The following is a 25030-nucleotide window of genomic DNA, read 5'->3' on the forward strand; positions in this document are numbered from 1 at the left end:
CCTGAATTGGCCCTGCTGTAGTTCAACAGTTCTTTCTTTTGCGCACATCTCTGTAATGCTAAAACAGTGTTCATTTGGGACTATTGACGTATGCGGAATAGTACAGCATGTTTCTCTGACGTACTCCGGGGTTGACTGAGTAACTCCCTCTCCCTGGTGGCAGCAACACTGTTGCAAGTGCTCAGGGGCTGTTTAGCCAGTGTTCTGTATGAGGACAGACATTGATTGGCGGTCATTTATAAATGATGGTGTATAATGCAGTACATCCCATCGGATGGCACTCAGTCTGAGGCTCAATAAAACATGAGGCCTCCAAGGGACATGAAATATTCAGAGACGGAAAGGATTTGAGCCACCTCTCTTCACAGGTCTCCAGCATACAGTGTGTGTGTGTGTGTGGGTGGGTGTGGGTGGGTGTGGGTGGGTGTGGGTGGGTGGTGATAGCGGGGGTCCTAAAGTGGTAGTGTTACAAAATTGGGTTTTAGCATGATGAACTGGGAGACAGTGAAAACCAAGCGTCTTTAACTCAATTAGAGGCCTGTTGTTTGTTGAATCTTGGTGGGTGTGTGTGTGTGTGTGTGTGTCTGCGAGCGCACACGGTACCATGCAGAGAGAAACAGATACTCCAGGCAACAAAAAACAAGTACCTAATGTAAAGGAGTACGAAGCTGACTGTACAGATCTTCTGTATCGTTTGCATATTGCGAGTCAGGTTGAGAGTCCCAGTCTGCTGCTACAGACTGGTGTGATGCAACATAGCAACACTGGAGCTGTGAAACAGTCGACTGAGACAGCCCATTTGTCTGCTCCCACCTCATCTGTGACAGGCCCTAAATGCTTTTAGATTGTGCCAGTAGGAGCATTATCACCTGTCTTCTATATCCTCTTGTCTCACTGACAAAATGCTAATGGAAAAACAAAGGGAGACATTCAGAGTGGGACGTTTCTGCTGTTTTAACAGAAGACCCTGCTGGTGGAAAGACTCCAAACTATTTTTCAACACTTCACTCTCTCTGAGTCTGTGTGTGTGTGTGTGTGAGCGGGAGCGGGAGCGGGAGCGTGTGTGTGTGTGTGTGTGTGTGTGTGTCTGTGTGTGTGTGTTAAGCTCACAGATCCCTACTCCTACTGAGTAGCTCCACCTATTCATCTTGAAATGTATGCCCTCACTTGAAGTTGCTAAATGACTGAAATGTCATCTTGTGTGTGTCTGTTCGGTGTGGCTTGTCCATGGTGGTGTACTGGCGCATGTGTGTGTGTGTGTATGTGTGTGCTTGCTGGCATGCGGTGTGACATGTGTGTTCCTTTCTGTGCAAGGAGCCCCAAGATTCCACAACCTGTCATAGTCAGACTCAGTCTCTAATAGGGTTGCTGTTCAGGTCACTCAACATCTGCTGTCAAAATCAAATGATCTTCACACTCACACACATGCCCCATGCGCATTACGCTCACTTCTCACACACATGCCCCATGCGCATTACGTACACTTCTCACACACATGCCCCATGCGCATTACGCACACTTCTCACACACATGCCCCATGTGAATTTCGCACACTTCTCAGACACACATATATCCCACACTCAAGGGATTCAGGCAATAAAACACAAAAACTGACAACATTTTCCAAGTAACGCAAACACAACCGTTACTTTCAGCTCTTGAAAACCGTTTGATAACATGTATTGTTTGTTTAAAATCTATCCCTGATGTCATTATGTACATCATGTCACGTCACGCTGTTCAGTGCTCCCCTTCAGAGGCACCCTTCTTGTGGCAACGATGTTGAATTCACTGTTAAAAAAGAAAGGGAACAAAGCAGAAATGTAATATAAGTATTACTATCTCTGAGTATTAACTGGTTTTCTGGTCAGAACACTAGAATAAAAACGAGGGTTCTTCTCAGAATAGAACAACTGGAAAATAATTTTGATTCCAACTTCAGCTTCACACACACGCGCACACACACACGTACCCCCACGCACACACACACACACACATCCTCCATTATCTTCTCCAACAGTGTTTTCTTTTTTACCTCCCTCATATCTGAACTCTTTTCCATCCCTCTCTCTTAAGTGCATCTGTCACTTCATTCCAGGTCTTCATCTATTTTTTGTGGAGGTAAATTGCGTGGCTCCTGTGTGCTGTGAACTCTGTCTGTGTAATCCACAGAAGTGACCTCTAATAACACCCGACGTCTTTCACTATCATCCTCCTCTCTCCTCCGCTCCCCAACTGACTAGCTCTTTCCCTTTCCTCCTGGCCTCTACCTCTGTCTCTGTGTGAGTCCCGTCTCTGGGTCCGCTGGCCTCCCTCTCTCATCTTCCATCCTGGTCTGTCCATTTCCGTCGGTACTTCTGCTATCAGGCCGAGCTCCCTGGAAAGATTAAAATGTCCACTTTTCAGACCTGCTTTGATATGAGGGGGAGGTAAACACCAGTTATGTCTGCCCTATGATGTCAGGGCTCTACTAGGTTACCCCTGGGGAAGGACTGAGGTGCCTATTTCTGTGTGGGTGTGAGTGTATATATATATATATATATATATATATATATATATAATTGTTTTCCTACCTTTCTAGGACCACAATTCACCAAAATGTCCTGACATTACATAAAAAAGGAAACCTGGTGAGAAGTTAGGACTATTTGCAAGTAGTGACTTGGAAATGGTTTTGTAAGCTAATGGGTTTGGTTTAGGGTTTAAAGTCGGGGTTAATGTTAGGGCAAAGGCTGAGCGTTAAGGTAAGGAAACAAGTCAGGGTAAGGACTAGAGTTAGAAGTTCGGGAAGTTTTTATGTTGTAAGTTTTTAAAACATGATGTGTGTGTGTGTGTGCATTTGCGTAGGTGTGTGTTGCCCCTGGTAATCATGGCAACAATATGCGAGGACTGCATCTCCAGTCTATATGCAGCATAGCAGTGGGTTTAAAATCAACCTGGCACACACCACACAGACTGTATATGTGCGTCAGCAAGATGTGAGCATGATATATCTGTAAACAAACTCATTATAATGAGTTGATCTAACAAACTAATGCCTGAAATAGACCAAAGCCGTATTCTGTTCTGTCACCAAAGGAGTGAGAAAGTTACTGTTTTCTCTGCTAACAGCCATTGAAACTATTGTGTGGACCTCAAACCCTACTACATAGTACATCACATACACGCACAACACACACACACTACTCAAGTAAACACACACATCCCATACCGATAACAGTAATTGAGTTATTCATGTGTGGCCGGAGAGATGGAAAATGTCAGGATGAGAAAAGAGGGGAAAAGGGAAAGTGGGGAGTGATAGAGAGATGGAGAGAGAGAAATGGAGTGATGGAGAAATGGAGTGATAGAGAGATGGAGTCAAAGAGAGATGGGAGATGGAGATAGGCAAAGTGATAAAGGCAGAGGTAGTGAGAAGGACAGACTTGTTGGGTTTCTGTGCCACAATCAATCATGGATAAGGATTGTGAGCTTCAATGGTTGTCATTTAAAAGCTAATTAGAGGATGTGAATTTGGCCAGATATGCCGTCACCAGTCCATCCGACATCACATAGCAGTAACACACACACACACACACACACAACAGACGGACATACCCAGCATAATAAACACACACACAACTCATTCACCACTAAACCTGCTGTAATAGGCACATTCTCCCTTCTATCTCTCTCATTTGAGAAGGAATTGTCTCTGAATTTGCAGCGAATAGGAGAATTGGCCCAGAATGCATTTCTATAAATGCTTGCAAAATGGAGAAATGAAAACACATGACCTGTTTAAATTTCACACACGTTGGTGGCGGGCACCCACACATGACACGGTCCTATCAGGGCCATATTGGTTGTCAGTCTGTCTTAAGGTGTAACACGAGCGTCTTTTAGAAAATCTATTGAGTGTACCATTGTTTTTTTTTTACAAAGGGCCACTGACAGCCGATTAAAACAATGTGTAACATTTTCATTAAACATTTTGGTATAGAAAATGTATTCATACACCTTCCACAAAGATGTAGTCCAGACAAAGATGTGGCCTTGCTATTCAAACCAGCTGGTCGCTAACAGTGTTGGGTGTAACAAGTACAAAGTAACGCGTTAAAGTAACAACATAACTTTTTGCGGTAATGAGTAATAAAAAAAAATTGGGTAAGTTTGGGTTATTTAACAGTTTTTGTTGCCCAAACCCATTGAGTGAAGTTTGGACTGGACTTGCAGTCAGAAGAGGTAACCTTAAAGGTAGGCCGAAGACAAACTTTTATGATTGCATAAGTTACAGTCTCACCAAATAGCTAACATGTTTGGACTGTAAATTAGTATGTAAACTTTTTCTATTGCGTTTGTGGTGCTTGGTTATGAATAGCTAATAAGTTTGAATATGCTGGATATTTTTTTTGGACACTACAAACGTCACATGCAAAGGGTTTTGATTTCCGACAGTTGCATTACGCTATAATAAAAATAATGGCATGAAAAAGAGAGGGTAGTTATGCAATAAATAAGTTGTAGGTTAAAATAGGTTAATTGGCTAAATACTGAAACTAATAATTGTGTAAACACAAATGATGGAACAGTTTTGCTTAGATCTGCACTAAAAATCCCAATGTAATAAAGCATTAAATGTATTAATGCATTCAATGCAGTAATAGGGATTATTTTTCCTTGCGTCTCCACTGGTTAAATAATTATTTAGTGGTTTAATATTGTTAGGAAATAGCTTCATAATAATAAGTGTGATTTGTGTGTTCGTCATTGGTGTGTTAAATTATTAATCTGGGTGGACAAATATGTAGAATAATGACTGGCAAAATTCCAATGTTTATTTATTTAGCTTTTCTGCCCCCTGTGTGGCATTAGGTCTGCGCCTGTTTTAACCTTTTGAGTGTGAAGTTTTGGGGTGTGTGAAGTAATGTTAGAGCAATGTAACACATTACTTTTCCCATGGAGTTACCTTTAGAAGAGCTAACAAGTAATATGTAATAGATTACTTTACCCCGAGTGACGAGCCCCACACCTGCTGCGAACAGTGTAGAAGTTCAAAAGGACTGGAGACGAACAGGCCTTCCAGATGCTGTGTAGTCTCTCCATCGATGGGAATCATCTCCAGAGTGGTCCCCCAGGCGGGCAACTGCTCGAGGAGTTTGACTTATAGTGTGCCATTTTATTTACAGTACTAAGGGGACTCCTCCTCACATAACCCGGTGTAGTCCATTCGGGTATGCCACAGTCGTCCTGCGACCTCCTGGTACATTGTAGCAGCTAGGGATTTCTGAATGAGGGCACCGATTACCCCGTGTGTTTTATCCAGGGTGAAAGTAAGCCTGTCCAGTAAAGCGTTTGGTCAGGGTAAATGATGGTGACTTGCTGAGTTTTTGTAAGACTTACTCTATTTTTCCGTTCATCCGATTGCTGGTCCATAACAGGGCACCATTTCGGATGCTGGGATTATTTTGAGGGTACGAAAAGAAGCACCATTTGAAGTGGTCGTTTGACAGTCTGGTGAAAACATCATGACTGGTCGTTTCAATGCCACACTACAAATTACAGGCCTGCTGAGATCATAGGCAAATTAATTCCAATTATAGGCCTATGTATTCTGTTGCATTGTAGATTTTATGTAATTCTATAATTATACATTGTATATAGAATGGACGGTCCACATTCACTATTCCCACCTGTCATATCTGTTTTCTGATGACAGCAATGAAAATGTGAAAGATGTCAAAGAATAATTGAGATGAATGGCTGGGAAATAGGCAAGATCCTCAAAACCTCACAAACTCCTGCATGTGTCCTCATTTACTGTCTTCAAACTCACTTCTTAGTCTCTGTCCTCAGTCTTTGTCAGTCTGTATTCAGTCTCTGTCCTCAGTCTCTCTCCTGTCCAATTGTCAGTCCTCCCCAAACACAACTGTCAAATTTTTCCGTCATCTCCTCTCCAAGATTCCTTTTCTTGAATCTAATTTCATTTATTTTATTTTCCTCTCCCCTCCTCCCTCTCTCTCTTCCCCCTCCCCCTCTCCCCCCTCCCCCTTCAACCTGTCCGCTCCGTGATGATAATGATGATGATGATGGTGATGAGGAAGGTCAGCTGACAGTGCGTGTGTCACGGTGTCGTGGTGTATGTGCGGTGTGTGTCAGGCTTGTGGTGGCTGACGGTAATCTCTCCAAGGGGTCAGTGTTGTGGTTGTCACAGCGATCATACCCAGGGCTGAAGCCAGCTGACGGCTGGTGTCACCTTCACTAACCATCACACAGCTTTAATAGCTCATATTTGTGCGTGTCTGTGTGTGTGTGTGGCTATTTCCTTAGGGGTTAGGTTTAGGGTAAGACGTGCTATTGGAATTAGTACTAACTTCATATAGCTACAAAGAACACGCAAAGCAGGCCACTATGAGTACTTTCTTTAAAGCGTAATATGTGTTCCTCTAACCCCGGCCATGAATAATGAGCAAGCTCAGGGGTTCTGTGTTTTTTAATGGTGATCATTTTTCAGATTTTCTTTCTCTCACTAGGCTCCTGTAAGTATGTCTGTGTGAGTGTGACTGAGAGTGTGTACAAATGTGTTAGGTGTGGTGAACATGTTGAGCTAAGCAGTCATATTTACGTTAAAAATTTACATCAAGGCCTCCTCGTTGATGGATGAGAAGGATTTCAGAAACCCTTACAATGACAGACATTGTTTGTGTACTGGCGAAGGACTGTTCAGAAATCGCCTCTGATAGCGGAAAGAAACTGCATAACACTCACCTCTTGAGATGATTACAGAAGATTCGCCTTTGCTAACCAAACTAGATTGTATCTGCAATATTGTTACCTCTCAAAGCAAGAGGATGAGCAGTCTTAGGACAACTGACTAACTCAAGCCGGGCTGACCTCCTAGAAGAAACATATTCTAGTCTTAACTAGGGACAATAAAATGCAAATGGATAAATAACATTTACTTCGACTTAGACAGGTGCTGTTGGTGACAGCAGTGCGGTGTGGTCAGGAACTAAATAAGCACAAGTATGAAAGCAAGATTTGATGGTTACGATCATGTGAAAAAGTAAGTACTCCCACTGGAGAGTTTTGTTTTTACATATGGACATGTAGTCTTCACTTCAGACACTATTGACAGATCAACAGAAATGCAATTTCATAGTGGCTGATCTAACTTCCTGTAGACATTTCTTGTAACTGTTAATCAGTCCCTTACTTCAACCTTTTTCCTTAGAAGAATTTTTGACCTCTCTTCTTTACAGTACTGCTTCAACTGTGTCACGTTGGTGTGGTTTCTTTGGATTTTCTTGATTCAAGCTGATAGAAGAGCAACTTTGACTGAAATAACCACTCGTTACAACCGAGGTATGCAGCAAAGCATTTGTGAAGCCACAACACGCACCACCTTGAGGCGGATGGGCTACAACAGCAGAAAACCCCACCGGGTACCACTCATCTCCACTACAAATAGGAAAAAGAGGCTACAATTTGCACGAGCTCACCAAAATTGGACAGTTGAAGACTGGAAGAATGTTGCCTGGTCTGATGAGTCTCGATTTCTGTTGAGACATTCAGATGGTAGAGTCAGAATTTGGCGTAAACAGAATGAGAACATGGATCCATCATGCCTTGTTACCACTGTGCAGGCTGGTGGTGGTGGTGTAATGGTGTGGGGATGTTTTCTTGGCACACTTTAGGCCCCTTACTGCCAATTAGGCATCGTTTAAATGCCACAGCCTACCTGAGCATTGTTTCTGACCATGTCCATCCCTTTATGACCACCATGTAACCATCCTCTGATGGCTACTTCCAGCAGGATAATGCACCCTGTCACAAAGCTCGAATCATTTCAAATTGGTTTCTTGAACATGACAATGAGTTCACTGTACTGAAATGGCCCCCACAGTCACCAGATCTCAACCCAATAGAGCATCTTTGGGATGCGGTGGAACGAGAGCTTCGTGCCCTGGATGTGCACCCCAAATCTCCATCAACTGCAAGATGCTATCCTATCAATATGTGCCAACATTTCTAAAGAATGCTTTCAGCACCTTGTTGAATCAATGCCACATAGAATTAAGGCAGTTCTGAAAGCGAAAGGGGGTCAAACACAGTATTAGTATATTAGTATATGCTGTAAGTAACTAGAATGCAAAACATAGTCAAAAGCAGTTCTAATTATTTTAAGCTGTCTGGGCCCAATTGAGAGTACCAAATTCCTACATTTTCAATGAGTACCATTCATTGCCTTCATAAACTATGTTTATTATTTGTGTTGTCTTCCTTCTAGTAAGGACTTTTTCTTGCCGTGTTTTCAGAAAGTATTCAGACCCGTTTGTATTTTGTTTCCGCTGTATTCTATTCTAAAATGGACCAAAAATAAATAGATCTGCACATAGTAACTCACAATTACAAAACACAAAACTACTGCTGATAGATATGGTCCTTATATGTTCATAATAGGGAAGTATGAATTTCTAAATATTGTTGGACCAAAAAAAATAATTTAGACTAGTCAAATAATTTTTACTGCTTGCTTGGCCAGATGACTGCATAGTATCGTGAGTGATCACATGATCCACTAAGTCAACACTTTGCAGGAGAAATATTCTCATCTCCAAGGACATTGACAGATGGCATCCTTTCTTTGGTCCTGTAGAAATGCTGTATCTGAAACAGTATAAAATGTCCACAACGCTCAAATTTTCCAAACTTGCTATTGCTTCAATTCAACCTCTAAAGAGGGACAAGCCAAGGTTGTATGTTGTGATCATTGCATCGAGTCTCTCGCCCAACATGTCCGATCACACATAGCAACACATGGTTACTGGGTGTGTGAAGACACCCTAAATATAATTGATCTCTCAAATGTTCCTTTGTAGCTGATACTTAATGTAGGATCCCAATCATGTTAAATGTTGAGAATGCTTTTTGATTTTAATCTCCAAATCATTATTTATCTTAGGAGATCCTAAATATGAGTTTCAGGAAAGGTCTTTCCTACAGTACCTATTGTATGTACAGGTATTAGTTTTCTTTCAACAGCCGTTGCAAAGTTCAGCTTACTTTAGCCACCGTAAGCTAAGTCATTGCAGTTAATCACAGTGCGTGAGCATGATATTACAAAGTTCAGCTTATTTTTGCCACCGCTAACTAAATCAGTGAAGTTAATCGAGGTTTGAGCGTGACGTCCTTATTACTTTCAGTCTTGAATGTGTTTTGAGGGTGTTTATGTCCCTGTAAATTATCTCTGATTTCTTTGCTATATTAAACAGTCATGGCCAAAAGTGCCGTACACGTGCCATATCAGGGCTCGACATGGCCTGATGGCCCGGGGCCAGTAATGTCACGTCGGGACTAATAAAACTAGCAAGTCACTGTCCCGATTGGGCCACTGCAAAAAGATTGAAATTAGATTAGGTTGAAAAAAATAATAATCGCATTATAAACTCGACATCCTCCAGTTGTTTTGTAATCTGGCACATGCACAGATAACTTCTTTGCAGCTCCTTTTGCGCACTGTTTGCCTGTTGAGTGGCTGTCTGGTATTGTTTTTCAATAAAACATTTGAAAAAATTGTGCAGGTCACTCAAGTGAAGAAGGCAAACGAAGAATGACTACTCAAACAAAAGCGACCATTTTTACCTCAGTGCAAAAAATAATTTACCAGTTTCAACTTCAGTGGAACTCAGATGTCGTCTGTCGTAAGTTCCCAGCTAGAGCGGACATGTGGGTCTTTTTACAAAGGCCTTGACAACTTCTGCAAACAGTCCTTGACCAGCCATGCCAATAGCAAACTTCACCTGGTTTGCATGACAGCCAAGCGGGTGGCTGACAATCTGTCTTCAGGGCCCTTGGTCGTACTGATCAGGAATTTAAATGCAATTTAAATTCATAAAGGAAACCCATTCTGGCCAGTAAGTTTCAAACCCAATGGCCCCACTGGGCCAGTTGCAAAAAAAAATACGATGAGCCCTGAATATATTCAAACAATGTACACTTTCTTCCCAAAATAATTTGTATCAACGACTAAACAAAAATCCTGAACAATTTACAAATAAAAATGAAAATGAAAATGTTCTTTTTAGGTCACTGTGTATTGCAATGAGCTTGGAGAGAAGGAAATGTTACCAAGACATTTAAGGCCTGTGTCGCGCCAGCCAGCCTCCATGGACGTGGCAGCAGGAGAAAACCTGATGGAAGATTACAGCCAATGATTCTTCAAATGGAGAAAACCCCTTGATAAACTGCCACACAGGCTCAAGCTGACTTGCAGACACAAGAAACGACAGTTTTAACTAGCTCCATACCGTCACCAACTCAGTGATCTGACAAGTGTCTTATTTTATGCAAGTGCAAGGGCCTGAATAGTTTTTGCCATGACTGTAGGTTAAAAATGAAATACTCATTCTGTGTAGATTTGTAATTACTGCTTTATTCTATGACTTCTTAAAAAACATATTTGAAAATGAGTGTTAATGCGTGCGTGCGTGTGTGTGTGCGTGTGTGTGCCTCTTTCTGTGTCTGTCTGCGTGTGTTCGCTGGAAAGTGTGCTTGCAGCCTGCAGATGGCAATGTGTCACATTTCTAAAACAGGTTTTCACAAGCACTCAGAATAGTTCTATCTTTACAGCATTTAAATGAGTCTTCACTCAGCAGCGGAGGACACACAGTCTAATTATCTTCCCAAACTATTATTATCGTAAACGCTACACTATGAATTGATGGGCCATGCTAAGTCTCGCATAAACACTTCAAACTTGATTTGGGCTGAAGTAAATCTACTTTTGGGTCCGTTCCAGACCAGTCTCCGTCTGTGCATATCACTGTAGCAAGTGATCGTTACACGGTTGTCTGTGTTTAGAGCATGCCCGCTCCATTGTTCTAAATCATAAAACTAAAGGGTTGAATGGCGACCAAGACGATGATTAACATTGCACATTAAGAATAGAGAAAGCAGACAATGAGATAAATGTACAAAGCAGCTCTCAACCCACCATGGACAGACACATCTGAAAGGCAATATTTCTATGACAGTATATTTGTGCCTAATGAGCGTTATAGAGTTTGTCAGCTTCTAGAATGATCTATCATCCTCCGCCAGGACCATACGGTACGCTGTTTAGAGGAGAGTGTTTGAGAGAGGGGAGGTAGGGAGGGGAGGAGGGAAAAGGGGGGGGGGTAGGGAGGGAAGAATGGAGGAGGAGAGAGAGAGAGGGAGGGAGGGAGAGAGAGAGGGGGAGGGAGAGGTGGGATGGAAACTGAAGAGAGAGAAGGAGATAGAAAAGGTGAGAGAGAAAGACAGAGAGACACAGAGGGATAGAGAAACCATATGGGGTTTCGTAGTGTTTAGATTTTCTCTCAAAGTGACTCATGTTGTTTTTATGGCTCCTGACAGTGGTAAACAGCTGGCGCATAAGGCCCAGTCTGCAGTTTTATCGGCACTATGTGTGTGTGTGTATGTGTGTGTGTGTGTGTGTGTGTGCATGTGAGGGTGCATGTGTGTGTGTCCATGGACTTGATAAACTCTGAATGCATTCCAACACCCTGTTTATCAACTGAGCTCCAAGAGCCGGGTGTGTAAGAAAGAATGTTCCCCGTTCCCCATCCATAGCCAATTGAAATATATTGGGAGCGGGTAATGTAGCGTGTTGCCTATGCATGGTGTAATCAGAGTTGTGTGGGGCTCTGCTGTTTCCGATCCATCCATTTATTCTTGAGGGGGTTTGGAATGGGAAGGAGACGGCTGGAGCCACCTCAGCCTAAAGGGAATAAATCAAATCTCCTCCCAAATCGGTGAACAGTTTGCTGGACTAGCTCAAGCCTCATCCACAACCCCCATCAACATGCTGAATTAACCCCATCTTTATCCCCAGGACCAATCAAAACCTCAAACTAACCCCATCCCTATCTTCAGAACCAATCAAAACTCTGAACTAACCCCATCCCTATCTTCAGAACCAATCAAAACTCTGAACTAACCCAAGCACTATGCTGAATCCTACTTTATTTTCCCCAAGATTCAACTGGACTTCCTTTGCAGCGCGCATCGATTTAGTAGGTACTGTAAATACAGGATACAGTTAGCGTACTGTACATACTATAGCCATCCTTCCATCCATCCATTGGTGCTGCTGGAGGCTTTGTATATACATAGTCTCTGGGCAGATATTTCTGTGATTGGTTATCCAGAAGAGACCTGATGTGCTGCTCATTGGATTCTACTCTCTGTCAGCCTGTCATAGATTGAGTGACATACATGAGTGGGATTGTGTCCTTTCGCTCGATCTCCCCCTCTCTTCTCCGCAACCAAGTCTCTCTCTCTCTCCCCCACTCCCTCCCTCTGCCCTTCTGTCCTCATCTCCCCCCACTCCCTCCCTCTTCCTCTCCCTTCTTTTCTCTTCCTCTCCCGCTCTGTCCTCCTCTCCCTCTGCCCTCTCCAGCTCCCCTCTCTCTACTTCTCTCTCTCTCTCTCTCTCTCTCTCTCTCTACTCTCTCTCTCTCTGAGATGCGTGGGAACAACAGAAACACATCAATGCCATTCGAGCTGGGAGAGGCATATAGCTGTTCTTTATTCATGGTTAGGCAGATAGAGGTGTATGCTGAAGAGATAAAACCCCTGAGGTCAGGAGACAGGGAGCTGACACACACACAACAAGACGTACACACGCACGCGCACACTCGTGCGGAAGCAACATACGCCTACAGTCTTTCTCTCACTCTGTCTGCCTGCCTCACATACACACAGACACACACACACACCATGTACCTCGCTCATTCATATGTGAACAAATTAGTACAATAAAGAAAATTGTCATTACCCAAAACTAAAATCTTGATTCCGATTTGTTGTTTGAGTCAAGTATACATCTGCCGACATGTTATCGGTCTACTCCCATTTCACAAGCCATGTTTCCACACCATATCCTCCTCATCAGTGGGCTTTATTAGAATGTATTCTATCAAGTCAACAGACGTCGGCATCACATTCAGTTTGTTTATTCAATGGGAATCAGCCTCCTGCAAAACTAAACAACCACTCAACTCGTAAGTGGCTTCAACTCAAAATGTCATATCTCCTTAGTCCTCGAGGGACGCCATGTCTGACGATGACGTCCTCGCTGTTCCTCAGCCAGCTAAAGATTTAGGTGTAGAAAAACAGTTTTGAAGAATATTTGGCATGTCATTGTGAACCAAGCCCATATGCTTTTATCAACGACAGCTATCCAAAATGCTACAGTAGTGCGTGCATGCATTGTTGTTGGGGGTGGCCCCAGAGGAAATGGACCCCACCACCCTGGCGCCCAGAAGATCCAGGAAACAGATCTTCCAGTACCACAGTCCTGGCATCAGAAGACATGCTCAAACCACGAAGCCCCACAGGACCAATTAAGCAACGCTTTGAGGAGACGACACAACAAGCATTCAGACTCGCTTTGGACCGAAGTGGTGGAAACTGACTCTAGCACATTCACTGGAGCAAATCACCACTAGTTACCCATCAGCTAATGGTGAGGGGTTAAAGGTCACACACACTAACATGTCTCCGTCCTTCCTGTGCCCTCATCCCAGAGCTGTTTGGTAAATGCTCGAATTCCCTCTGGTAAAAAACAGACCACGAGTGCCATCGAAATGACACACTTTATGTGTGGCTGCTAAAACTGAACGTTGGTCTCCTTATATACAGTTGTCAAACGCTAAGCCTAACCTTCCGTGTAAAGTGTGTGTAAATCTTGACAATACATGGGGAGACCATACACACGTGAACACACAAATGCGTGCACACACAGATACTGGCATAGTCGGTGGGCCTTTCCACATGCATTAATCTTGGAGGAGATAAAAGAGAGAGGTAATTTCCATTTAGAGTTTCACCTTTTAATGTCACAGGGCCTATAAAGAGCATCTAGCAGGTCTCCTTGCCTCCATTAGGTCTTGATTGGACAACAGCAGTAGATCTTAGAGCCATGGCTAACTCAAAGCAATCCATCCCAGACCCATTGATAGATGGCAACAGTTGCATTCTGCTGTGTTATTAATTTTCACTGTCAACATTCCTTTACTACGACTGTTTCCTGAGTCGTGCTCTTTCTGTTGCCCTTGATTGGCTCTGTCCCCACGATGTCCCTTCTGTGCTGCGGTTGATTGGGTGATGTCTACTCAGGCTGTTCTGAGTTAATCCCACTCACACACACACACACATGCACGGACACACACACATACACACAGGTGTTTTGTTTTTGTGCCTGCCACATTGTCTGAATGTTAATTACATGCGTTAGGCATCTGGGCCCTCCTGCCTCATAATCCCCTTTTAATTATATGTGTCCCCACAATGACACAGGGTTTACAATGGCGATTACCACCATGTTAGATGTATTGGAAAATGTGTAGGTGTTGTTTAGTGTGTGGGTGGGTGTTGGGTTTATCGGGGGTATTGTAAAGCCAAAAGGACTTTCTGTTTGTGTGGGGAGAGAAGTAGGGGTCAGTAACATTTGTCTGTGGGTGGTGTGTGGGTGTGTCGGGTTTTGGGGTAAAATGTAAGATTATTTAAGTTTATGCATTAAATGTTAGGTTTAGGGTTCGGTGTAAGCATAAGGTTTGATGTTAAGGATAGGGTAGTGCACAGGGAACCTAGATCTCTGCTTTGCTTTTTAGGAAAATAAACGTGTGTTTGTGGATGTGCATAGCTCTCTACGAATATAGCCCAGAGAGAAATGTATCCAGCGATTCCAGAGATATAACTAAACATCTGTTTTGAACACTCTCCCAGTCAGCTACATGTAGCATTATGACCTAACACACTGAGTCGCCATGACACACAACACACACAGCTCAGCTAGACTGCGCAACACTGAGCACTAACCAACAGCTAATTCTAATTTACTCAACAAGCTCTTACTGACTCCATTTGAAACCTGACATTTGGCTATAAATGTAGGTTAGTTAGAATGGTTAAGTTTTGGGATTAAAACCAAAATAAAATGATTGTTTAGTAGTTATTGGGATTTATTAATTTTAATAGTTTAGCATTTATTGGAATTTAGTAGTTATTAATAGTTTAGTGGTTATTGGGATTTATTAGTTATGAATGGCATAGTAGTTATTGGGATTTAGTCATTTTTAATGCTTATCAATATGGAGGATTTTCTAGTTATTAATAGTTTAGTAGTTATTGGTATTAAGTTGTTATTAATGGTTTATTAGTTATTGGGATTAAGTAGTTATTAATAGTTTAGTAGTTATTGGGATTAAGTAGTTATTAATGATTTAGTAGTTATTGGGATTAAGTAGTTATTAATAGTTTAGTAGTTATTGGTATTAAGTTGTTATTAACGGTTTATTAGTTATTGGGATTAAGTAGTTATTAATAGTTTAGTAGTTATTGGGATTAAGTAGTTATTAATGATTTAGTAGTTATTGGGATTAAGTAGTTATTAATGATTTAGTAGTTATTGGGATTAAGTAGTTATTAATGGTTTAGTAGTTATTGGGGTTCCAATATGACACAAAAACACTGAATTGCAGGGTGGTTGAGCCATTGTGACCTAGGTAAATTAACTATGCCTGGTGTGCTTTGGGACCGGCATGTTCTGACCTTCAACCCTCCAAACCCAAGGAGCCATGATCACAAAATAGATACCAGAAAGGTAGTAGAACATCTGTAAAAACAAAGTGTCATATATTGAATGTTTAGGCGTTATTTGGTTCAAGTTATATCTAAATTTAGGGATTAACTAATAATAGAATTTCTCATACTATTGAACCCCCAATTCTCAGAGCAGTAGCTTGTGGTTTACACCCATCGAAATAATATTCAACTCCCTAGAACATGAATTTGTTCTCACCGTTCCTCATAATTGCTGGTGCCTGCTCGGCCCAAAGGGAATAAGTCATTTTCCAACATTGTGGGGGGGAAATCTGAGAAATGTTTTTCTCAACTAAAAATATTTTTAATATTGCAGTCTCTTGGTGCTGCTGAGACAGAGATTGATTTGAAAGATCAACTAATCTCTGCCATGGTGATTGTAAGTCAGCTAGCTACCTAGCTAGCAGGCAGATAAGCCAGTGTAAAACAGATGCAGGGTTTGGGACCTCTTTGTATAGTCTTTTCATCCTAGGTAATGATTCAGGGCGTGTAAAATGGCTCCATGTTTGTGAATCCCTCACATCAACATGTTTACAGGTGAGTGTGTGTCTGTGTGTCGTGAGTGTGCATGCGCCTGCATGTGCACACATACTTTGTATGCGTGTGCGTGTTTTTGTCTTTTGAAACACACAGGGAAATTAAGCGTGAGAGAAATGCACACACACAGGGCAGTTACAAGGGGAACTGTTCTCAGTGTGTAGGGTAAGCCATGAATAAAACGCCCATTTGACCCTCAACGCCATAAAGGCCTCTTTGTCCATTCTCACAGGACGGTCTGTCTCCTCTCCTCACTCCCTCATTCCTCTCTCTTCCTCTCTTTTTAAGATGCAATCTTGCCCTTTTGTTTTCCCCTCCATCCCTCCATCCCTCCATCCTGCTGTCCCTTTTCCATAACTGATGTTCTCTTAATGAGGGTCAGTGGGCTGGCGTGGTTACAGTACAACCTACTATACAGTAGTGTTGATGCCAGGCATAGGCCGGACCTTTGAACCCAGACACAGCTGAACTCTGACCCTTAGTTGGGCTTGCCACAGCCCTTGGCACCGCCCATGAATCACCTGACACTCAGATGACTAGATTCTGGCTAGAGATAGACCTCCCACAATGGACTGATTCAGATTGGGATCTCTGATGTATTCTGCCCGTAGAGGTTTGTGTGTGTGTGTGTGTGTGCGTGCATGCGCGGAAAGTGTGTTTAACTTCATATGTGCGTCTCCATAACCTTGCCCAGTGTTTGGAAAGATTCCTAACTCAGCAGCCCATTTTCATTTTGCAGAGGACAATGGTAGCCTCTAGGCGTGTGGGCCGGGCCCTTAGTCCAGCGCAGAGTTGGAGCCTGAACGGAGCCTCTGTCCGCATCCCTGTGTCCGCACGCAGGGAGCGCCAATCACGTCATGCAATTCCATTCCATATGGAGGGCCAGCCTGGGGCCCCACCTCACCTCTAACCCTGTCAGTGGAGGGCTGGGAGATGAGGAGAGCAAGTGGTGTTCATAGAGCCTGAGTGTTCATGTGGTACTGTCTGTGACTGCCTCTCTGTGACTGCCTGTCTGTGACTGCCTGTCCGCTTCTTTTACTCCTCATCTTCTTCTGAATGTACACAGTTATTCAAACCCTATCACTCAGTATCACCAAAGAGCCTTTGGCAGTGATTACAGCGCAGAATCCTCTTGGGTCTGATGCTACAAACGTCCTACAAGGTTTCATCAGGCCAGAGAATTTGGTGTTTTGCAATTGCAGGTATTTCGCCTAACAGATACGGAAGCTTTATCAATGTTTAACTTGATTTCAACTTCTTTGTGGGTCTGTACGATCTGAGGGAGGTATGTGTCCCTTGTGGTGTCATACATTTGTTAGAAGGTTTTCGGTCTACTCAGTCTCTCTCTGTACTGTATGTACATAAACTGTTTTACCTTTTAAATGACTTTTTTGGCAATGGAAATATTTGTGTGCATTGCCAAAAGAGTTGGAAAATAAAGATGTAATAAATAAATGTCTATCTGAAATTATTAGGCTGCACTCTCATTCTCTGTCTCTGTCTCTCTCTCTCTGATACTCCAGCTCTTACCACTAGTGTACCATTCCTCTGCCCATTTGTTCTCTACACTCTCCTCTTCCTCTTTCCTCTCTCCTCCTGGTCCTGCCACCAGCTGGGCTTGGATCAGTACCAACATGCGCAGAGCTGGATCTTCCGTTCTGGCATGCCATCACTGGCCCGTCATGCATTGGCATGAGCTGTGTGTGTGTTTGTGTGTTCTGCTCTCAAACCCCCAAATCTCACACGTCCCTTCTCTCTCTCTTAATCTCTGTTTATCATAATCTCTCTCTCTCTCTCTCTCTCTCTCTCTCTCTCTGTCTGTGTTTCTGTCTGTCGGTCAGACTGTCTGTGTCTCCCTCTTTTCCTCCTGTGTACACTGTTTCCACCTGTCTCTCCTCCCACGCGTGCTGACACCCCCTGACCCGTGCTCCAGTTTGTTTACTCCAATAAAGCGCTATTATTCTCCTGGCTGTCCTCACAGGCTCTGCGGCTCTTCCTCGTTTACTAAACAGCAGTGTAGTTCCGTCGTCTCATTGTTTGTTTCTTTTTTATTCAGTGTTATAACAATGAAATGCGAGTGCCTCGCGAGGTGCGTTAGGTTCCTAAACGTGTTTGTCTGAACAGTTTGTTGTTATCAGGTAGTGTTGAGCAATGTGCTGAAAACCCTCACGTTATGTAAGGGACATTTTTCTGACGTCAACCAGTGGTAATGTTTTAAACCTGTTCTTAATTATGAGAATCCTGCAATATTTCTTAAGAGTTTTCCATGGTTGTGCAGTCTTGTGGATTTGTGCTTCTCAGTTGCCCAATCCCGTAATAGCCAGGGCGTGATTGGGTCTTGATCCCGTAATAGCCAGGCCGTGATTGGGTCTTGATCCCGTAATAGCTGGGGCGTGATTGGGTCTTGATCTTGCAGTCTACGCAAAACAAGGGCTCTCTTAATTTCTCTCTCTTTCCCTTTATTTCTCTCTGTCTCTCTTCCCTTTCCCAGACCTCCCTTCTCGCTCTCCCTCTCCTTCTCCCTGTCCTGCCAGTATCTGTTCTCCCTGGTTCAGTGGGCTAATACAAGACTTGAGGGGCTGGTTGATGCAGAGACTTTTTGCCGGAAGGTTCCGAAGGGGGTTTTGAGGTTGTAACGGCGTAGCTTCTTTTGAAGTGCTTGTGGAGATTCTCTCTGCATCACTCAGGCCTCGTAAACACAGACCAGCAAAGCTTCTAGTGGGGCTTCTGGGACCGGCAGGAGATTGTTTGTGAGTGTTTGCGCGCACGTGTGTGTGGGCGCGTGTCCGCGTGTGGCCTTTATGTCATGACTCGACAGTTTCTCAGTCTCCCTTCCTCTTGGACTCTCTCTTAAAGGGGAGGTGTTGTGTTCTCCACATAATAGCTCTCTCAACATCTCCCTGTCCCCTTTATAGATTTATTTTATGCTCCAGTATGGGATTGATTAGTATCGCTGGTTCTAGGCGTGGTGTTTGAGTAGATCTGACTGTGAGCGAGTTGTTTGGTTGTTTGATTCCCGATTACAGGTCTTGGTGAAGTAACATGGAACGTTTGTTAGCGTCTGTGTTTTGTAGTAGTGCCAGAGTTTCATTGTGCATTCCGGATGTTCTGTACAAGGACCTGAAAGAATATGATCTAGGTTGGTTGTTGTTGTGTTTTGTCCTGGTATAAAGGGCAAGTCTGAACAGGCATCTTCCTGTAAAGGAGAACGAGCCCTCTATCAAACCGCACACACACTCCACCACAAGTCACTTCTGTCAAACGACGGAATAATCAAACCCTCTGTGTGGAGCGAGTTGTTCCTTTGGGTAAAATGGCCCTGTACTGCATTGTGCGAAAACACACACATACACACACGCGTGCATGTGCATACACACAAACACAATACACTGCGTGTGTGTTCTGGCTTGTGTGTGCGTGCGCGTGTGTGTGCACGCTTTTTGGATCCCTCATCCCTGTCTCCCTCTCCTCTCAGTGTGCACTAATGAGGCAGGTGACAGCATGGGGCCGAAGGATGGAACGGCGTGTCAGCAGACCTACTACCCCGCTTTAGTTCAGCAAGGAAACCTGAGGGGATAGACACAGCCGAATGGAGAGAGGGGGAGACAGCGAGAGGAAGACGAGAGGAGACAGCGGGAGGAAGAGTGGAGGAAACGAAGGAGAGGAGAACGAGAGGAGCAGGAACAGGGGGAGGGCGAAGATGAACCTGCCGACAGTGCTAGAACAGAGCCAAATACCATTGGAATTTCCTTATTTTTTCCTTTATATTTTTTTATTTTGATATTACGGTAATGTCCTTAGACGTAAACAACTCAGACGTTATGATCCAGGTTGGTACTGATGTACCAGCACTGCCCTGATAATCTGAGTGTTTACAGCAAGAACTACTTAACAGACAGAGGAAGACTCAAGACAGGACGGCATTATAGATGGACAGGCAACCAGGGGGACCGAGGCAAAAACCGAACAGATTAGGAGCCTGAGAGGTGAGGCTTACAGTATGTAGGATACAGATGTAGTGGAACACACACACACACAAACCACACACACACACACACACACAACGATTCACTCTCCTCTGCCCTCCAGTCTCTCTGCCTCTGTAGGTTTAACGTCATTACCCACTTTCTCTCTTCCCTTCAGTCTCCTCTTCTCCTTCCTCCCTCACGACTCTCCCTCAGTCTCCTCTTCTCCTTCCTCCCTCACGACTCTCCCCCAGTCTCCCCTTCTCCTTCCTCCTTCACAACTCTCCTTCAGTCTCCTCTTCTCCTTCCTCCCTCACGACTCTCCTTCAGTCTCCTCTTCTCCTTCCTCCCTCACGACCCTCCCCCAGTCTCCCCTTCTCCTTCCTCCCCCACAACTCTCCCCCAGTCTCCTCTCCTCCTTCCTCCCCCACGACCCTCCCCCAGTCTCCTCTGCACATTCTTCCTGCAATTCACTCCCTTCCGTCTCCTCTTCGCCTTCGTCCCTTTCTTCTCTCCATCTCCTCTTCCTCCCTCATTCCCTGCCTCCGTTTCCTCTTCTTCCTCCCTGACTTCTTCCTTTCCTACTCATTTTCCTCCCTCCCTCCCTGTCTCCTATTTTTTCTGGGTCACCTGCTTAGCCCCGGCTGAATTATTCCAGCTGTTTGATTTTCAGTTTAGTGAGGAGAGAGAGGGTGACGCAGAGGGGAGGAATTTACACGGATACACACAAACACACATACACACACACGCGCACAAACATACACCGAAACACGCGAAGAGACACACGTAAATCTGTAACCTGTAGTATAGTATGCCTGGAAATATACGAGGTGTTCTCTCATAGTGTTTAGATAGATGCATTCATCTATACCATCCACGCACAGACCAGTACATTTAATGGAGAGAATGGCATCAGCCGCGTAGGGTTCCGGTCCGATGATATTGGTCCATCTTATCTTACAACATTGTCATGCAGACTGAAATGGGATTAGCTGTGTGGATGTTTTCAAATGTCTTCATGTGTACAGATGGAGAGACATACAGAACGTGCGCGGGTGTCTACACCACAGATGGAGAGACATACAGAACGTGCGCGGGTGTCTACACCACAGATGGAGACACAAACAGAACGTGCGCGGGTGTCTACACCAAATATGGAGAGACATACAGAACGTGGGCGGGTGTCTACACCACAGGTGGAGAGACATACAGAACGTGCGCGGGTGTCTACATCACAGATGGAGAGACATACAGAACGTGCACAGGTGTCTACACCACAGATGGAGAGACATACAGAACGTGCGCGGGTGTCTACACCACAGATGGAGAGACATACAGAACGTGCGCGGGTGTCTACACCACAGATGGAGAGACATACAGAACGTGCGCGGGTGTCTACACCACAGATGGAGACACAAACAGAACGTGCGCGGGTGTCTACACCACAGATGGAGAGACATACAGAACGTGTGTGGGTGTCTACACCACAGATGGAGAGACATACAGAACGTGCGCGGGTGTCTACACCACAGATGGAGAGAGACATACAGAACGTGCGCGGGTGTCTACACCACAGATGGAGAGACATACAGAACGGGAGCGGGTGTCTACACCACAGATGGAGAGACATACAGATTGAGAGGGATGAAGATGATCGTCCCCTTGAAAACATTTCTTGTTTTAAACTCTCTGCTTTGAAAAGTTTAGAGGAGACGTGTGTAAGAAAGTATACTCAGTCATCTATTTATAACTGTTTGTTTTTGGTTTTGGCAAAGGTTACCCAGCATTTATCATAAGACAGTATGGAAAGGTTATCATATGCAAAGGTTACTAGTTTCTTCTGAAAATTAGAAAATGAACCAACATGACAATTCAAGGTCCTCTCCTCACAGCCCTGGAAATGTTTTCAGCAAACAAACTGCAGCTTGGACTCAGAGTCAGAAACAAGCTCAGAAAAATACAAACACACCCTGTTTTTCATCTCAGGGTGTAGCAAAAGTTTCCCTGGATTCGGGTTAAAGAAGTTTGCTAATTAAAATAAAACGTCTACAAGCTTTGGCTTGAAATTTGCATTGTAGCTGAAACACAAACTGTGGGGAATGTTGGGACATAACTCATTGGAATATGGGCTAATAAATAGTGGCAGAGGTCACAGAGGTGGAAGGACAGTTGGAAGATTTCAACTGCACATGCCTTGCTTGCTCTCTCCACTCCCCTCATTACCTTCTCATCCCCTTTTGGATGCAGAACTCAGACGTCCTTCCCCTCTGGTGTTCTCCAATGGGTTTTGAGCAGGGCATGAAGAGAGGAGGTGAGGAGTTTTTGGTTTGAGATCTTCCCAGTGAGAAAGCAGCAGCCCTGGATGGACTCGGCAGGAGGGAGGGACAGGGGAGATCACAAACATGAGAGACAAAGGAGAGGGAGGGGGGGAGGGAGTAGAAGACAAACTGTGTGTCTGTTGACCGATTTGACTGTTTCTCCTTGGGATTAAGAAGGCAGCTAGTCACTGTAGCTGACTAATGCTGTTGGCTGTGTATAACCACCTCTTCAGTTGGTCTCTTTGTTGAACTCTTTCTCTCTGTTCTGTTCTTCTTGTTCGGCTCTGTTGTATTTTTTTCCTGTCACATCTCTTTACTCTCCAGCCCTCACTTTCTTGCACGCTCTCTCTTCTGCCGTTCGATGTCGAAACAGAAAGAAATCACCACCGTTTCCCTTCTCTGATAGAGGAAGGGGGCGTAGCCACACATGGTGATGGGCTGGGTGCTAGGCAACAGTAGTGTGAGTGACATTTCATATCGACCGTGAAGAGGTTGTATCACAGTCAATATCAGAACTGTTTCCAACTCTTTATCTACGGAGCCATACTGTACGTCTTTCTGATCGTCTTCCAATAACTCTCATATTATACTTTTCATAACTCTTCTTCTGCAGTCTGGTGAGTGGTTACTTCCTGTTAGAACTAAGAACGTATATCCAAAAACATGTCTGTGTAAGAATGTCCATTTGCTTTGTCTAGGCTGTCTCTAACTGCCATATGTGAAGGTTAGAGAAATCAGAGAGCTCTTACTGAAACAAGAATATGCTTTTGGTTCCTTCCTTATAGCTGTTGAGTGACTGGAAACTCTGACTCACTCTGACTGGCTCCCAGTGTCATTTTTTATTTAATTGTCTTTTAATGCATTTTATTGTCACATGTTTATCACAAAGTTCTGCTGTAGTGAGGGTAAAATCCTAGCTAAACACACATGTAGCCGCAGCGGAAACTCAATCATATAAAGTGTTTTGGAAGGAGTTGGACATTTTAACTGGGCTGGCTATAGAGGGACGATTTATATAGCTGTGCCCAGGCCAGGGTGTAGGCCAGGGTGTTTGAGAAGGCCAGACCCACAATGCAGTATGTTTTGTCTGTTGTGTCTTAGACCACAGGAGTCATAGCTAGGCTCAAAACGTTCCGGGAACTTCGGGGAGATTCGGTCATTACTGCTCATTCCTGATTGAGGAATCCTTCAAATGGGATTTGGGAAAACCAAGGTATTTGCTGAACATTTTCAACAGTATGTGAACGTTCAGCCGTTGTTACAGCTTTCCACAACTACATCAACAGGACTGGTGGAGCCGGGGACGGGGAGATGAACAGTAAATACTAATAAGGAAAAGTGTGGATATGTTGCCAAGAGGAGTGGAGAACATTTTGGAATTGTGGGAAGGGAAAATGGATGGATCTTGAGCAAGGTTTTCATCAATCATTTAAAGGCTTTCTGGTTGTGTGAGGGTGCTATACAAAGAGTCATTTTGAAGAAACAGACTCTCATTTGAGGCCAAAGCACATATCCTTATCTCATTTTTAAATGTGTTGTGGTGTTAGTGAGAGGAGGTATAGGGAACGTGTGTGTGTGGCTGGGTGGGGGTCATTACATAGTCCAGGGTAGTGACTCAAGCAGTCAGACTGATCATCAGAGTAAAGCACCTCATAAGAGCTCACCTCACATAGCCTCCATCCACTAACCCACTTAAACTGATTACAGGGAGAGGGAGAGAGAGAGAAAATGAAAGATTGAGGGCGAGTGAGAGAATGAGAAAAGTGAAGAGAAAGCGCAAGATGGGAGGGAGTGAGAGAGAGACTGAGAGAGACAGAGAGCTCACAGTCCCAGTGAGGTAGTCTCCAAGACAGCATGCTATCAATAGCTAACTGATTCTGCCCTAATCAGATGTGTGTTACTTTACCCATGCAGAGAGAACTGTTTTGATTGGGTCAGACCCACCTCTGTGTCTCCAGCTCTGCTCTGTTCCGCTCTCTACTCTCTGTCCTCTTCTCGGTTTTTTTCTCTTCTGTTCTCTCTTCTCACTTCTCTCTCTTTACTTCTCACTCCTCTCACTTCGCTTCACTCCTCACTCTTCAGTTCTCTCTCGTAACTCCTCTCCCCTCTCTCGTAACTCCTCTGTTGTTAATCCTCTCTCTTCTCTCCTCTCTCCTAAGTGGGATCGGTCCATCTGGAGGCAAAAACAGAAAAATATTTCAGTGTTTGTGTTCACTGCATTTTTTACATTTAAAACATTTAGCAGACTCTCTCATTAGAAGCAATTTACTGTACAGTAGTAAGTACAAATATTTACTTTTTTTTTGACATTCTTCCTGTGGGAGTTGAACCTAGAACCCTGGCATTGTAAGTGCCATTCTCTTTCCAAATTAGCTACTCGAGATTTTATGCTTGTAGTTGGACAGCTTATTTTTTTGCAAATCAACACATTTTACTATTGGGCTAAAACGTTCACCGGTTGTTAATCAGATCTTATGCAATTCTACTTATTATTTTGTCATATGGCATATAAAAAGCTGCAGTATTACAGCTTATTTCTTATAATTTCCGATTGTTTTGCCATTTGAATATTATATCTGAGGG

At 43.8% G+C, this 25030-nt stretch overlaps 1 protein-coding gene and 1 long non-coding RNA gene across 2 annotated transcripts in view; one reads left to right on the plus strand and one right to left on the minus strand.

Annotated features, from left to right (window-relative positions):
- Positions 1-1101: 1101 nt before the first annotated feature.
- On the minus strand, positions 1102-24436 carry LOC109614977. The gene is made up of 3 exons (XR_002195993.2): positions 24392-24436; positions 2271-2377; positions 1102-1791 (listed from the first exon to the last, which is right to left on the minus strand). It is a non-coding gene; the product is annotated as an uncharacterized LOC109614977 (long non-coding RNA).
- Positions 22944-25030, plus strand: part of celf2 (cugbp, Elav-like family member 2) — a 154131-nt gene continuing 152044 nt past the window's right edge. The window contains exon 1 of the mRNA XM_020042819.3: positions 22944-23064. The gene's annotated coding sequence lies outside the window, so the exon portion shown is untranslated. The remainder of the gene's footprint in view (positions 23065-25030) is intronic.

The sequence above is a fragment of the Esox lucius genome, chromosome 23 (assembly GCF_011004845.1).
Source record: "Esox lucius isolate fEsoLuc1 chromosome 23, fEsoLuc1.pri, whole genome shotgun sequence".
Classification (NCBI taxonomy): Eukaryota; Metazoa; Chordata; class Actinopteri; order Esociformes; family Esocidae; genus Esox; species Esox lucius.